Raw genomic sequence first — 17,166 nt, 5'->3', positions numbered from 1 at the left:
AGTAAAGTAAGGATTTTCAACTATATAACCTCTAGATCAGTTCCTAGTAATCTCCAGTTTTCAACCTGTGCATCATGTTAAATGTCTGATCCTTCAGTCTGAGCAGTGATTCTAGTGAAGAGAAATTTCCAACTGTTATTCCTACTGGTGCCTCCTACACTAACGCCCCAGCTTCTAGTGAATTCTTATCTCGTTCTGTGACAGGTGGTATAAATATTTGATGCAAAACAACAGCAATAACACAATTCATTTTGGATTATTAAGTACAAATTATTAGAAATTAATTAGTATAGGGAATAAACCCCATTTCAAATGGGGTTGTGTAAAAAATCTAATTCTGATATGAGAGAAACACATCAAAATCCATCTTTGTATATCAGCAGCTTAGGCCACAAAGGAAAGAAAAAAGAATCAGTTTGAAGGAGGGACTACACAAAAATCCAATAAGGTCATCCATATGGAAAATGACTTTCAGCTTCTCTTCCCTTCCCACTAATTCTGTACCTTTGTGCCATAAACTACTAGATCTCAGTACTCCATCCCGTCCTTACCCTATGGTACAATTTCTGCTCCTAAAAAGTGAAATATTAAGCTCCTTATTATGTTAGAAAATTTAGTCAAAAACAAACCACAAGGTAAGCAATAATGTAAAACATTATTAAAGACAGAGAGAGAAGAGAGATAGAAGGAGAAAGTTAGATTTCATACAATTCAATCCTTCCAAAATAAAATATTTAAACAATTAAATTCAATCTTGAGATATACCCCAAGCATGAATAATAAGAAAATATAAACTTTACTTAAAAATTTGCAACTGTCAGGACTGAAGAGCCTAGAATTTTAATCCAGTAATATGATTGACTAATTAAATGTTAACTCAGTTACTGTAAGCTCAGTTTAACTTTAAATTAATAACTGTTGTTAACCTTTATGACTTTAGTGCTTGTTCTCTCAAGACCTAATAAGAGTATATTAAATTAATAAAATCTTTACCAGGAAATAAATAATATAAGGGGAAGAAGCTGTAAGTCATTTTTATTTAAAAATCAGGACCTCGGACCTTGCATTTAAATAAGTTTAAATCTTAATATATGTTATTCAGTTGACAAATCTTAATTATCAAGACCCCTCATTGTTAGAATGTGTCCCTTATATTTAACTAAACTTTATAAAAATAACTTATGGTGGGATTAAACAAGCTATATTATTTTATGCTTGTTATGGGAGGCTGGGAGTTTCTTTTTACAGGAAAAGAGCATGCATTTTCCTTTATAAATAAATACCCATGCTAATTAGCAGCACTGAAGTATCCTAGAGCACTGGCCATGTGGTAGAGCTGTTGCTGAATATTTGAGGGTTAGTATCTCAGATTACACCTGAAGCTGAGGGACCAGCAGTACAGATAGTTTGCTACCTCTGAGGGACTATTTCCTTCTCATTGGAAGAGGGAGAAAGGCAAAGGTTGTTCACAATGATGGGGAAGCCAGAGCCTCTGTCTTGAGACCCACTGGATACCTTCTGGAAATTCAGTTATTCCTATCCTAGATCCAAAAAGGGAAGACCAGTTAGATTCCTTGCTGCTGGCTGTAGTGCAGTGTTTTTCAGGAGTCGTGTGCCTAAGAACCAGTTGGGAAGCTGGTTAAAATCCAGTTCCTTTTGTTCTGAATAGGAAGCCTAAGGTCAACTCAGGTACCATTTCTTCTTTTAAACAGTAATCCTGGTGATTCTTATACTTGTCCAATGTTTGATAAACTGATATAACTCATGTCTTAAACCTCTTCAAATAATAATGCTATTGGGGATATATTGTTTAAGGGTACAAACTTAAAACTAGTTGATAAGTAAGTCCTGGAGGGTTAGTGCAGAGCATAGTGATTATAGTCAACAATAGGTACCCTTGACCCTTTGTTATCAGCAGGCTCCACATCAAAGGATTTGACTAACTGCAGATTGTAAACATTAATTAAGAAATAATAATCCAGAAAGTTTCAAAAAGCAAAACTTGAATTTTCCGGATGCTGGCAACTATTTACAAAGCATTTATTTGTATTTGTATTTACAACTATTTTCATGGTGTTTACATTGCTTTACGTATTGTAAGTAAACTAAACTAGAGGTGATTTAAAGTATATGGTAGAATGTGAGTAGTTTATAAGCAAATGCTACACCATTTTATATAACAGTCTTGAGCATACTCGGATTTTGCTATTCAAGGGCGTCTGGGAAGCAATCTCCCTCCGAGAATGGGGGGCAACAGTATTACAAACAACAAAGTTGCTAAGAGACTAGATCTTAGTTGTTTTCCCTTCAAAAAACTTAATACGGTTAGTTTTTATTTTAATTGTACATTTGTCTTAAATGTCATAACATGGCTATTTAATTTTAATACCTAAATTACCAGTGGGCAGGTGTACTGTTCATAAGATCAAAGCAATTATCAAAATAAGTGGTAGAGAAAGAACTTTTAGAATTTAAAGTACCTTGTGGATGATTTGCTTAGAATATGAATAGCAAAGCATTCTCAATGATTGGTGACTGGGTGGTCATTATTATAGAGCAGTTCTGAGTTGAAAAATCTTATAAATGAGCAAATCAAAGGACGGATGTGTACTTCCTCCTATACCTCCAAATTTAAAACAAAACAGCTTTCATTAACTAAATGATACTAACCATTCACTAATTTTTGTGTTAATATTAATCAAAATAAATACAAATTAGTAGGATATGCAATAGATATTAATTTTAGTCTATTGAAGACTTTTGTTTTCTGTAGCTATTTTAATCAGATTTCGCTGCCACAATCAAAGCACAATTTCCTTATTTTCATGTAGTAACTTTTTGTGCCCTGAGTAATTAAGATAATGTTGTAGCTCCAAAAGAAAGTGATCAAAGGATATTCCTTGTTTAGTATCTTCAGTCTAAAAAAATAGCATGATAAACCAAAATTTTTTTCTATTTTTTTATCAGTTTTTTTTTTCTCTCTACTTTCATTTTCTGCTATGGTTGAAGGGAAGGGAGTTGGTGAGAACAAGATTACTTTTAAAGAAATATGAAAGGTGATATCAGATATTAAGGTGGGCATGCTCATGAGAGCTGTAGAAAGCCAGAAGGCTCGAAAAAATGTTGGACCAGAGATTAATAAATTTTGGGACTGGAAGAAACTGTAAAAATATAATGGAATTCTCTCCTTTCACAAAAGATAGAGAACTCCACTCCCCACTCCCTCAAAAATAAGCTTGCAACTAGCCCAATATCACATTTTGTGATGTTTTCTTCAGCATCTTTTACTAATTTCCTATCTTTCATTGGCTTTTTTCTTTAATTCAACAATTGGCCTAAAATAATTATCTCTTCATTCATCTCTTATAATTTATGAGGAGGGCAGGACCAAAGAAACATTTCTGCACACAGGGGTTGTGGTCAAAATCAAATAGGTCCAATGGAAAACTACTCTTTAGGAATTAAATTGCTTCAGGATTTCAATAAGGCATCTTTCTATATGGGTTAATAATTTAAAAAACATGTCAATGTTACATTGAATCCGTCCAGAGCATTTTTGGTATGTAGACAAGTCCAAAGGATGGAAACTCTATTATTTGCCAGAGATTGGCAGGAATAAGTTAAATACACCTTGGGAAAAATTGCATAGTAAATATTTGTGGGAAAAGAGAAAGAGAAAAAGAAAGAGATTAGTTCAGACTTGAGACAGAGACATAAATATGGATAGTGAGAGGGAATAGAAATATTTAAATATAATCTGATGCTTAAACTCAGAGGTGAAAAAAGTACACTTGGTAAGCAGCCAGATTCCCCCACCTTGAACTGTAAACATTTACAATACACTAGAGATTAAGAAGTTCCTATAAATATTATGTCAGCATTTCTCTCTCATTGTCTTTATTAGAAATGGACCTACCACTGTGTGAAGACATCTGGAGTACTCCCAGTGCATGATTTTGTAACCCTTATGGCATTTAACAGCTGTCAATGGGGGAGGCATATTGCAAACATCCTGGTTGGAAACTTGGAAGTAGACTTGGCCTCTATAGTGAAGGAATTAGAAGCCCATTGTGGAATGATTGCCATGAAGACTGTTTTGTGAGAATTTCTGGACCTCTTTAGTGCAACTCTATAACAATCATCTGGTTTTGTGAAAAAATCTGTTTTCAGTGAGTATCTGTATTGGAAAATTTTAGATTAGACTATTCACAACTTTGAATGTTCCCTCACGGTGCTTTTGTCCTCTGGTGATACTGTGTAAACTCATGGTTTATGTTTGTTAATCCTCCAAGTAGGTGTGGGGTGGTCATGAATTTCTGAGCCAGAGTTAATATTTAGGATTTCCATAACCTGATTAAACTGTGGATGGGTGGTTTATTTTAAACACAAACACAAGTAGACTTTTCAGGAAAATGCATGTTTTGAAGGAGAACAAGCAAGCAAACAAATAAGAACCTTGCAATTTTGGTATTTCATGATGCATTTGAAAATAAATCTACTTCAATAAGAAATTCTAAAGTAGCTAGAAAAATAAACAGATAGCTGATGAATCTAAACAAATGGTGCTGAGAAACATAGCTTAAGAACCTAGTTTATCCTTAAATGTCCTTGTTTTGCTATCCTATTCCTGGGCTAAAGTTGTTTGTGTGGTGTATGATTTCAGGATGTTTTCATTACATTGCACATCTTAATAAATATTAAATGTTTACAGCATGCCTCGGTGCATGCTGATCCCTGGGGTCACACAGCCTCAGTCTCTTCAAGAGTGAAAAGTTTCTTATTGTCACCACATATCACCCAAATTCCCAGCACTGAATGAAATGCTACAATCTGCTTTTCCCCTCAGGATTTACTAACACTCTCTGCAAAGTGCTGTAAATCTTATTAATTTGCTCTGATTTGGGTAAAATTATAGATATTCAGACCCTGAACTTTGTATTTTCTTCAGTCTCATAACTATTTTTTTGTTCAAAAAAGCAGACAGATAATTTAAAGTAAACATTGCAACTTTTTACTGCTAGGTTTATAAATGTGTAGTACAAAACTAAAATTTAAAATTCTATAATCTTCTAGTTTTTTATCCCCTTCTACCAAAAAAAAAATCCTAAAATTACAAACATACACAAACTCAGTATACATTATATGCATACTCAGTCCTCTATATTATGCTAATAAAAGAGAGAAGCCAAATGAAGTCTTTTCTATGGTTAAATATGTTTAAAAGAAAGTTCATTCATCTCCTTGACATATGCAACACAACTGAAGAAGGAAGACTCAAGAACTCGATGGATTGGTATATATTCAACCATGCAAAACTGAAACAATTTTCTTGTAATTTGAATAGGCCCACAAATGAAATTAAGACCTACTGATTATAATTTAACCTAGTCCTAACACTTAAGTAGGTGATTACTTAAACTTCAATGAGAATTATGCATATATTTCTAAAACAAATAAAAAGTAACCATGGCTACCAAAATAGTTCTAGTGAGCACATGTGAAAACAGTTATTGGAAAGAAAGGAGAAGCAAGTGGAAATATATCATTTGATGCAATGTACCAAACTTTTTCCAGGGAAGGGTCCTTACTTAACAATTAGATTCAAAAAATGTACAATCCTAACCTGAGTATGGGCATGGCAGAATTGTGTCGACCTGCCAGATGTTTCCACATCTATGATACATCTGTTTAAAGAGAATTATAGAAGGGGATGCAAAGAATAAGACTCCAGTAAAATGTAAATTCTTTTTACAGGTATGCTCTGTCATATCTCAATTTGTTTAAAATCCCTAATTCAATGTTCCTGTGATGAAGGATTTACTTTAAAACCATAACAGTACTCCATTTTTTTAAAATCAAAATTAGGTTATGTTTTACAAACTTAGTAATCGAAGATTATTTTTTAAGATATATACATCAGTGAGTTGAGTGAAACAAAGTCTGCTAGAACTCTGGATATTAATTTTTCTCCTGGTTTGCTAGTTACATACAGTCTTAGGTAATTGTATATATTATAACATCATAGGATGAGGAGGATATCATATTAAGGAATAGAGCAGTGAAGGCTTACACTGGAAATCTCTGTGAATATACACTTCTGCAAAACTCCTTTTCTCCTTTGAAAATTGCTGTAATTCCTCTTTCTGGTAAAATTGAAAAAAAAAAAGAAGAAGAAAAGGAGAGAGAGAGAGAGAAAAGAAAGATACACTTAACAGCACTTATTACCAGCCATGAACTCATTTATTCCACAAAAATATCACACTCAATGTTCAAACTCCAAATAAATAGCTTATAAATCTCAAGAGTATGAATCTGAGTCTTATATTCATCCAACATTTATTCAGGTATCATTGATCATTTTTTAATCAACAGGCGTTGTGTTAAGGCTCTAGAGTCTAGGTACAAAAAATTTAATAAAATGAGATGCTATTTTAATCCTTATTTTGGCTCCTTCTTAAAATGTGCTCTAAACTTGTGTCACATGCATCTTTCAATCAATTATTATTTTCTTTTCTAGATATCCCGTGAAAATTATGATCAAAATTAACACTTCAGTCAATTAGTTAGCCCATTGATTCATGTTTAGAATATTCTACTGTTACTGAACACAAGTTCGTGTGCCTAAAATCTATATGAAGGCAGCCACAGTCAGGCACTTCTTTCCTTTTTTAAGACAAAAACTTATTTTGCATTTTTCTCCAACTTGTGACTTATACAGTAGCAATCCTGTGAAGCTGATAGTGAATTCTGTAATGACCTAGGAAATCTTGCTTCCAGACTCATGGCTATGTGCCCAATTTCAAATTACTGTTTTCATAATAGCTCTTGGGAATAACTTCTTTTAAAACTTTAATAATTGTTACTTAGATTGTTTCAACTCTTCTTTTGCATTATTACTTTAGTTCTTTTGTTTCCAGACAGTTCAGGGAATTCAATATTCTTTGAATCCTCCTATTTCTGTGAATTTAAATGTTTATTTATTTTCCCTTAACCTGTTTACAAAGGCTATCTGTGTTTATTCCATTAATTCTTCTTTATGTCACTCAATTTATATGTTTGCTACATTCTTCAACAGAGAAGAAAAAACCTGACTCCATATTAGATCTATTCTTTAGCTCTAATCTTTGTGCTCTGTTTTTTGTGCTTAGTCATGCTTGCTCTGCACCATTGTAAAATAATGTGACCTATAGCCTGAAATATATGTAATAGCCCTTTCTCAATGTTCTGCCTCTCAGGTTTGACTGTTAGATGTATAACCTTTTTCCATTCAGAACAGAGAATAACATTTGTCTTGTTGGACGTTTACAGGAACATTATGATCAGACATATGTTGACCGCTGCAAGCACAAAGAATTCTGGCACAAAGAAGTTTGTGACAACCAGCTACACCCTTTCCCCTTTTAGTAATAAAGAAACCTTCATTCTAACTTGGGTAAGATGTTTTTTTGGGATACTAGTCTATCATCTTCTTGGGCTACTGGCTTTCCAAATAAAGTTGCTATTCCTTGCCCCAACACCTCGTTCTTGATTTACTGTTCTGTGGTGAGCAGTAAGAGCTTGGACTCTGTAACAGTTCTTAATTATACTATTTTGGTTAATTTCCTTTCCCTGTTATCTCTTCTAATCATTAATTATTTTACTACAGCCAGTGGAGAGGGTTGGACAAAGATATGAAAGCATAAAATATATATAAAGTTTAAAAAGTAAAAATGACCTCTAGCAACTAGAGTACAAGGCACATGTAGAATAGTTGTAGAAGATGTATCTTGATTCCAGAAAGTTGTATGGGGTTTAAAACAATAAACAATCTTGAACTTTGAACTTGGAATTAAATACATTAAAGGAAAAAGAAAGCCAAAGTTTTTAAAATGGTCAAATGATATTATATATATATATATATATATATATATATATATATATATAAACAACAAACATAATTCTGGCTACCAGGAAATAATTGATAAATAACTATCTCTTAGAAATACTCCTAGTGAGTTGAGAAGTCACAATGAATTAAGGGAAAGGAAAGAAACTCAAATTAATATTGGAAAAACTAAATGATTGTTGAGGGGTAATATTTTTATATATGTAATAATTTGTTCTGGTGTATGTTTTAGCCTCAGAGAAATTCTGACTCCCTTTTAGAAAAACTAGGAAAAGCTTGCCAAATATATAAATTAAGTATATTGTAAGAAACTGAGGCAACAATTCCACTTTGTTTGAGGAACTAAAAATTAAATATTTTAAAATATGGAGAAGTTCTATTTTTATGAGTTATAAGGTTGGATAATTACATTTTGGCAATGTGTGAGTAGAAGTTTAGTCAATGTTCTTATGGATCTTACAGTCCAATGAGGAAGAATATATTAAAAAATACATAATAAAAAATAATCTTACATATATGGAATCTAAAAACATGTTACAAATGAATCTATATTGGAAACAGAAACAGACTCAGAGACATAGAAAACAAACTTATGGTTACCAAAACGGAAAGAGGGTGGGCAGGGATAAATAAGGAGCATGAGATAGACAGATACAAATAACTATACATAAAATAGATAAGCAACAAGGACTTACTGTATAGCACAGGGAACTATATTCAATTTCTTATAATAACCTATAATGGAAAATAATCTGAATATACATGTATGTGTGTGTGTACATATATATATGTATATATATATATATATATATATATATATATATATATATATATATATATATATATATATCACTTGTTGTACACCTGAACCTAGCACAATATTGAAAATCAACTACACTTCAATAAAAAAATAATAATCTCACAAAATATGTAAAATTGTAATTGTAAAAAATGCTATGGTGGATATATACCTTTTTGCAAGCTTTGCAAGAGCAATGACCTTTTTCTTCTAGTTCATCATCCTATCCCTACCACCTAGCTCAAGGATTGGAGGATATTTTGCATGCTGCACCATTTGGTTACAGTGCACTAAAATGATACCAATGCTTATTAATTTATTTATATTCAACCATACTGGGGAAAAAAGTAAAGAAAACCAAAGGTAAAGGCCAAAGTGAAGTTGTATGTAAATATTTAAAAGCTTACACAAAGGCACTCATCTTTCTTTAGGTGGGCCAGAAAACTGGGTTTTTTTCATAATTTTTTCATCTATTGTTTGAACATCTTAATTTACTGTGAAAATGAAAATAGATTGGAAGAATAATCATTTAAATGGCCGTATAATATTCCACTGTGTCTATACTCTTTTTTTTAATTTATTTTTATTTTTTATTTTTTTTATTAGTTTCTGCTTTATAACAAAGTGAATCAGTCATACATATACATCTGTTCCCACATCCCTTCCCTCATGCATCTCCCTCCCTCCCACCCTCCCCATCCCACCCCTCCAGGCGGTCACAAAGCACCGAGCTGATCTCCCTGTGCTCTGTGGCTGCTTCCCACTATCTATCTACCTTACGTTTGGTAGTGTATATATGTCCATGCCTCTCTTTCGATTTGTCACAGCTTACCCTTCCCCCTCCCCATACACTCAAGTCCATTCTCAACTAGGTCTGTGTCTTTATTCCTGTCTTACCCCTAGGTTCTTCATGACATTTTTTTTTAATTCTGTATATATGTGTTAGCATACGGTATTTGTCTTTCTCTTTCTGACTTACTTCACTCTGTATGACAGACTCTAGGTCTATCCACCTCATTACAAATAGCTCAGTTTCGTTTCTTTTTATGGCTGAGTAATATTCCATTGTATATATGTGCCACATCTTCTTTATCCATTCATCCGATGATGGACACTTAGGTTGTTTCCAGCTCCGGGCTATTGTGAATAGAGCTGCAATGAACATTTTGGTACATGCCTCTTTTTGAATTATGGTTTTCTCAGGGTATATGCCTAGTAGTGGGATTGCTGGGTCATATGGTAGTTCTATTTTTAGTTTTTTAAGGAACCTCCATACTGTTCTCCATACAGAAAACTGGTTTTAAGCTTTCTATTGGTTAATAATGTAGGAAAACTCAATCAGCTGTCTAATTTAAAATGTCATAGGATAAAAACAAAGCAATGTTTTAGAGGTAAAAATGTACTTTCTAAAGTAGAAAGAAATAGCTCATGCACAGACAGAATATGCACAAAGATGACACTCAGTAACATGATGGACAATTTCATCCAAGATTATGTTTTTGAGCAAACAAGCAAAATTTGATTGAATTTCATCATGAAGTAGAAAGAGGTATAGCAAAAAAAAAAAAATTAAATGTAAAAGTGAGATATAAAAGGTACAAGCAAAGGGTAGATTATATACTGGAGACAAAACTTAAAATAGGTTTGGAAACATAGTGATAAAACAACTGCTGGAAGATAGTTCTCCATAGGTATTTATTCCCATCTCCTGAGCTTTTGAGTTGCTTCTGAGTCACAGAACAGGCAGTTTTTTTAAGAATATGTTTTATAGTGAATGGCTATTGGAGATAGAGGTAGTGGCTCCCAGTGCAGCAAAGGCAGATATGTTTGCTTTCCAGAATAATAAAGATATTGTGTCCCTCTGAGGCAAAGTAGAGCAAGTTTGCTAGCAAGTCTTTCACAGATTAGTATTTTCTAAGCTCAGGGTCCCTCAGCTGTGACATGACCTACTGAGTGTATGCACCTACCTGGGCAGCCCCACATTGTTCCTATGGGACTGATCCATACGTGAAGTTCATTCTGCCTGCTATGCCTTGTATAATAAAGTCCTGTGTCTTTGACCCTGGAGTTTTGCATCTTCTTTCAGCATCCATGAAACTCTAGAAGACTAACTTGTTAGCCTATAAGAATGGTAAAATCTCAAGATTCTTGACAGTTCTTGACAACACCTATTTTGCTTAAAATACAAATATAAAGAAGACACAGGAACTGTAATTAGTTAAAATTTTCTCAGTGGTCACTAAGTAGCTGTTTTCAGATTTTCTCAACTGCTACTGGTAAAAAAAGCTGTTTCACTCATACATAGCAGACTTGATAGCATGAAAATTACTTTTGTAAGAAATTTCCAAAAATCGTAGATAAGATCTAAAAGACAGATAAAATGTTTATTCATATGCATTTTCTAGTATTGGCAGCCTCATGATACCAGAATATGTAAAACAGCCCTCAATTAGAATATATAAACTAATACTACAAATGAAAATATATTAAATTAAATATAACTGAATATTAAGATAATAATCAACCATGGCCAAACATAAATTGTCCCCAAATGAACTCAATGAAGATTTGAAATAATCAATCTAGTAACAAAACTTATCACAGCAGCTGGTCAAATGAAGCAAGCTTACAATGATCATAATATTGAATATATGACAAAACCTTCAGAAAAAAAAAAAATAATAAGAATGAGAAAATTACCTCACCACAGAAGTGAATGTTTATTTCAAACAAATAAGAGTGAACTTCTACCTATGAGTTTCTTAATATACATTTAAGCAAGATTCTGTTGGAACAAAAGTGTTCCATGTTAAAATATTATACGATTTAGAAATGCATTTTATGTATTGTCTTCTTGGGGATTTAACATTAAGTTAGTTAAAGGCTGAAATCAAAATTATATTGGAAGGCTTCCCTAGTGGCGCAGTGGTTGAGATATGGCCTGCCGATGCAGGGGACACGGGTTAATGTCCCGGTCCGGGAAGATCCCACGTGCCTTGGAGCGGCTGGGCCCATGAGCCATGGCCACTGAGCCTGCATGTCTGGAGCCTGTGCTCTACAACGAGAGAAGCCACAACAATGAGAGGCCCGTGTACCGCAAAATAAATAAATAAATAAATAAATAATATTGGAGAAGAGTTATGACATGTTATCAGTTTGGAATATTTATAAAAGAGAAAAGAAATAGGAAATCATCTAAATGTCTCTCTTTGTCTCCTTTTATTTCACCTCTCTGTCAAAATGATAAGATGTCCCTCTGGCTGGGTGCTTGTTCAGAAGTGATAGCTATTTTCCTTTATATACTTTTATTTAAACTTTCATATTTGACCCAAAAAAAAAAAGTGTGACTATATAAGAGAACAGCTTGTGCTTAGTACAGGACAAATGACTAGGAGTGAATTGTGCTGAGAAAGACCTTCTCTTTGTTTTCCCTGAGACATATCTGTACTAGGGTAAGGAAATTATAAAAAGACCATTTAAAAGTTTTGGATGATGTTATCTAAAATTAATTCTACTTATCAGACGTGAACTTTAGCTACAAGAAATCAAAACATTTTGTGTAATCCTAAACATAAAGGATTTCCTGGCATCTTGTGAATCTTGTCCTAATACACATAAGAGGACTGCAATACATTTCAATGAGCTCTTTTAGTACAATCCAAAAGGAATGTCATCAATGACTTGCATAAGTAATTCAAAAAAATTTTTATCAGTGTCACTGTTATCAATATGTTCTTTAACTTTGATTTAAACTGTGTCTCCAAAATCCAGAACCCTGAGGTTGATGGTAGATAAGAAATGGATGAGTGTTCACATGATTTGAAAACCCTATGTCTTTCATGGTACATATCTTAAAACTGTTCTAGAAGAATGTAACACACATACTTTCCTGAGGAAGGTATCATCACCTAGTAATCAATTAATTCTAAAATTATTCATATATGTCAATATCTAGTAAAAATATTCAAAAACACACAAAAAATGTAATAAATTATAATTAGTAGAAACCAGAAACAGCATAAGCAGACTTGCAAGGACATCATATATTGGAATCAGGCATAGTCTATAAAATAACTTCATTTTATATGTTGAAAGAGATAGAAAATACATATTAAAATAACAATAACAAATAGGAACTACAAAGAGTGGCACAGGAAAAGTGATAAAGAATGATATATAACTTCTAAAATTAAAAAAAATAATTAAACAACAGTAAAAATTCAGTGGGCATTAAAAGTCTTCCAACAAACAATAGCCCAGGACCAGATGGCTTCACAGGTGAATTCTATCAAACATTTAGAGAAGAGCTAACACCTATGCTTCTCAAACTCTTCCAAAATATAGCAGAAGGAGGAACATTCCCAAATTCATTCTATGAGACCACCATCACTCTGATACCAAAACCAGACAAAGATGTCACAAAGAAAGAAAACTACAGACCAGTATCACTGATGAGCATATATGCAAAAATCCTCAACAAAATACTAGCAAACAGAATCCAACAGCATATTAAAAGGATCATACACCATGATCAAGTGGGGTTTATCCCAGGAATGGAAGGATTCTTCAATATACACAAATCAAACAATGTGATACATCATATTAACAAACTGAAGAATAAAAAACATATGATCGGGTTTCCCTGGTGGGGCAGTGGTTAGGGATCCAACTGTCAGTGCAGGGAATAAGAGCTCGAACCCTGGTCCAGGAAGATACCACGTGGCATGGAGCAACTAGGCCCATGCCCACAACAGCTAAGCCTGTGCTCTAGAGCTCATGAGCCACAACTGCTGAGCTCGTGTGCCACAACAGCTAAGGCCTGATTGCCTAGAGCCCATGCTCTGCAAGGAGAAGCCACCGCAGTAAGAGGCCCACTCACTGCAACGAAGAGTGACCCTCACTTGCCGTAGCTGGAGAAAGCCTGCTCACAGCAATGAAGACCCAATGCAGCCAAAAATAAATAAATAAAATAAATACATTTAAAAAAACAAAAATACAAATGATCAACTCAGTAGATGCAGAAAAAACCTTTCAACAAAATTCAACACCAATTTATGATAAAAACCCTCCAGAAAGTAGGCATAGAAGGAACTTATCACAACATAATAAAGACCGTATATGACAAACTCACAGACAACATCGTTCTCAATACTGAAAAACTGAAACCATTTCCACTAAGATCAAGAACAAGACAAGGTTACCCACTCTCACCACTATCATTCAACACAGTTTTGAAAGCTTTAGCCACAGCAATCAGAGAAGAAAAAGAAATAAAAGGAATCGAAATTGGAAAAGAAGAAGTAAAGCTGTCATTGTTTGCAGGTGACATGATACTATATAGAGAGAGTCCTAAAGGCGCTACCAGAAAAGTACTAGAGCTAATCATTGAATGTGGTAAAGGAACAGGATACAAAATTAATGGACAGAAATCTCTTGCATTCCTATACACTAATGATGAAAAATCTGAAAGAGAAATTAAAGAAACACTCCCATTTACCATTGTGACAAAAATAATAAAATACCTAGGAATAAACCTACCTAAGGAGACAAAAGACCTGTATGCAGAAAACTATAAGACACTGATGAAAGAAATTAAAGATAATACAAACAGGTGGAGAGATATACCATGTTCTTGGATTGGAAGAATCAACATTGTGAAAATGACTATACTAGCCAAAGCTATCTACAGAGTCAATGCAATCCTTATCAAACTACCAATGGCATTTTTCACAGAAGTAGAACAAAACATTTCACAATTTGTATGGAAACACAAAAGACCCCGAATAACCAAAGCAATTTTGAGAAAGAACAACAGAGCTGGAGGAGTCAGGCTCCCTGACTTCAGACTGTACTACAAAGCTACAGTAATAAAGACAGTATGGTACTGGCACAAAAACGGAAATATAGATCAATGGAACAGGAGAGAAAACCCAGAGATCAACACACACACATATGGTCACCTTATCTTTGATAAAGGAGGCAAGAATATACAATGGAGAAAAGACAGCCTCTTCAATAAGTGGTGCTGGGAAAACTGGACAGCTACAGTAAAAGAATGAAATTAGAACACTCTCTAACACCATACACAAAAATAAAGTCAAAATGTATTAAAGACCTAAATGTAAGGTCAAACACTATCAAACTCTTAGAGGAAAACATAGGCAGAACACTCTATGACATAAATCACAGCAAGATCCTTTTTGACCCACCTCCTAGAGAAATGGAAATAAAAACAAGTAGAAATTGGTTGTAATGAAACTTAAAAGCTTTTGCACAAAGAAAGAAACCATGAACAAGATGAAAAGACACCCTCAGAATGGGAGAAGATATTTGCAAACAAAGCAACTGACAAAGGATTAATCTCCAAAACTTACAGGCAGTTCATGAAGCTCAATATCAATAAAACAAACAACCCAATCCAAAAGTGGGCAGAAGAGCTAAAGAAACATTTCTCCAAAGAAGATATGCAGATTGCTAACAAACACATGAAAGGATGCTCAACATCACTAATCATTAGAGAAATGCAAATCAAAACTACAATGAGGTATCAACTCACACCAGTCGGAATGGCCATCATCAAAAAATCTGCAAACAATAAATGCTGGAGAGGGTGTGGAGAAAAGGGAACACTCTTGCACAGTTGGTGGGAATGTAAATTGATACAGCCACTATGGAGAACAGTATGAAGGTTCCTTAAAAAACTGAAAATAGAACTACCATATGACCCAGAAATCCCACTGCTGGGCATATACCCAGAGAAAACCATAATTCAAAAAGAGTCATGCACCACAATGTTCATTGCAGCTCTATTTACAATAGCCAGGACATGGAAGCAACCAAAGTGTCCATTGACAGATGAATGGATAAAGAAGATGTGGCACATATATACAATGGAATATTACTCAGCCATAAACAAATCAAAATTGAGTTATTTGTAGTTAGGTTGATGGACCTAGAGTCTGTCATACAGAGTGAAATAAATCAGAAAGAGAAAAACTTATACCATATGCTAGCATATATATTGAATTTAAAAAAGAAGAAAAAAAAAACGGTTATGAAGAACCCAGGGGCAGGACAGGAATAAAACACAGATGTAGAGAATGGATTTGAGGACACAGGGAAGGGGAAGTGTAAGCTGAGATGAAGTGAGAGAATGGCATGGACTAATATATACTACCAAATGTAAAATAGATAGCTAGTGGGAAGCTGCTGCATAGCTCAGGGAGATAAGCTCGGTGTTTTGTGACCACCTAGAGGGGTGGGATAGGGAGGGTGGGAGGGAGATGCAATAGAGAAAAGTTATGGGGATATATGTATATGTATAGCTGATTCACTTTGTTATAAATCAGAAACTAGCACACCATTGTAAAACAATTATACTCCAATAAATATGTTCAAAAAAATCAGTGGGCAGGTTTAAAGGCAGATAAGAAACAGCTAAATTAATAAATTATTGAATTAGAAAATAAATTGAAATTAATAATCCACAATTCAACATAAGGAAAAAATGGACAATGCAGGATATATATTAGACAAAGTAGATGGAGTAAAAAGGACTTATGTATCCTTAATTGAAGTTCCAGAGGAAGGAGGAGATTAATGGTTCAGAAGAAATATTTGAAGCAATAGAGGCTGAGCATTTTCCACACTTGATGAAAGACCTTATTTCACAAATTTAAGAAGTTCAGCAAAATCTAGCTCAAATATATAAAGAGAGGTCCAAACCTAAACATTTCATAGTGAAACTTCGTACAGTAAAAGGAAAGAAAAGAGAAAAAGAAAGAAAAGAAAATCTCTGAAGCACTCTGAAGAAAAAGATAAATTCCCTTCAAGTGAGTTGCAGTAAGAGTGACAGCTGATTTTCTACCTGTGGGGAGGGGAGAGTTTCTTCTGAGAGCTGAGAGGAAGAATTTTTTCCATGCCTTTCTCCTAGTTTCTGGTAGTTTGCTGGCAATCTTTGCTGGCCCTTGGCTTGTGGATGCGTCACCTGAGTCTCTGCCTTCTTCTGCACATGGCATTTTCCCTGTTCATGTGTGTCTGTCTCCAAATTTCTCCTTTTCCAAGGGCACCATTGGGTTAGTGGCCTACCATAACGTCACATAATAAGGGGCATTATGACAAAATTTGTTCTATCTCAGCAATTCAAAAGGTATAAAGATTAGAAAATTAAAATATCAAGAAATAGATGTTTTATATACATATATATATATATATATATGTATATATTTCAAAATTATTTACAGATTGGCCTATATATAAAGAGCAGAGCAATAAAACTGTAGAATGTATTATAAAGAAACATTTGTATGATTTCAGAGTAGGGAAGATTTCATAAACGTTGTGTAAGGAGTACTAAACAAAAAGAAAAATACCGATACAATAAAACTTCTTCATAAGTTTTCAGAAAGAATAAAAACTCAAATCATACAGTGGAAGAATATATTGGTAACACATTTTACCAAAAAGTGACGTATTCAAATAT

Source organism: Mesoplodon bidens (genome assembly GCF_964165515.1).
Source record: "Mesoplodon bidens genome assembly, chromosome: 16".
NCBI lineage: Eukaryota > Metazoa > Chordata > Mammalia > Artiodactyla > Ziphiidae > Mesoplodon > Mesoplodon bidens.
This window is presented reverse-complemented; position numbering follows the sequence as displayed.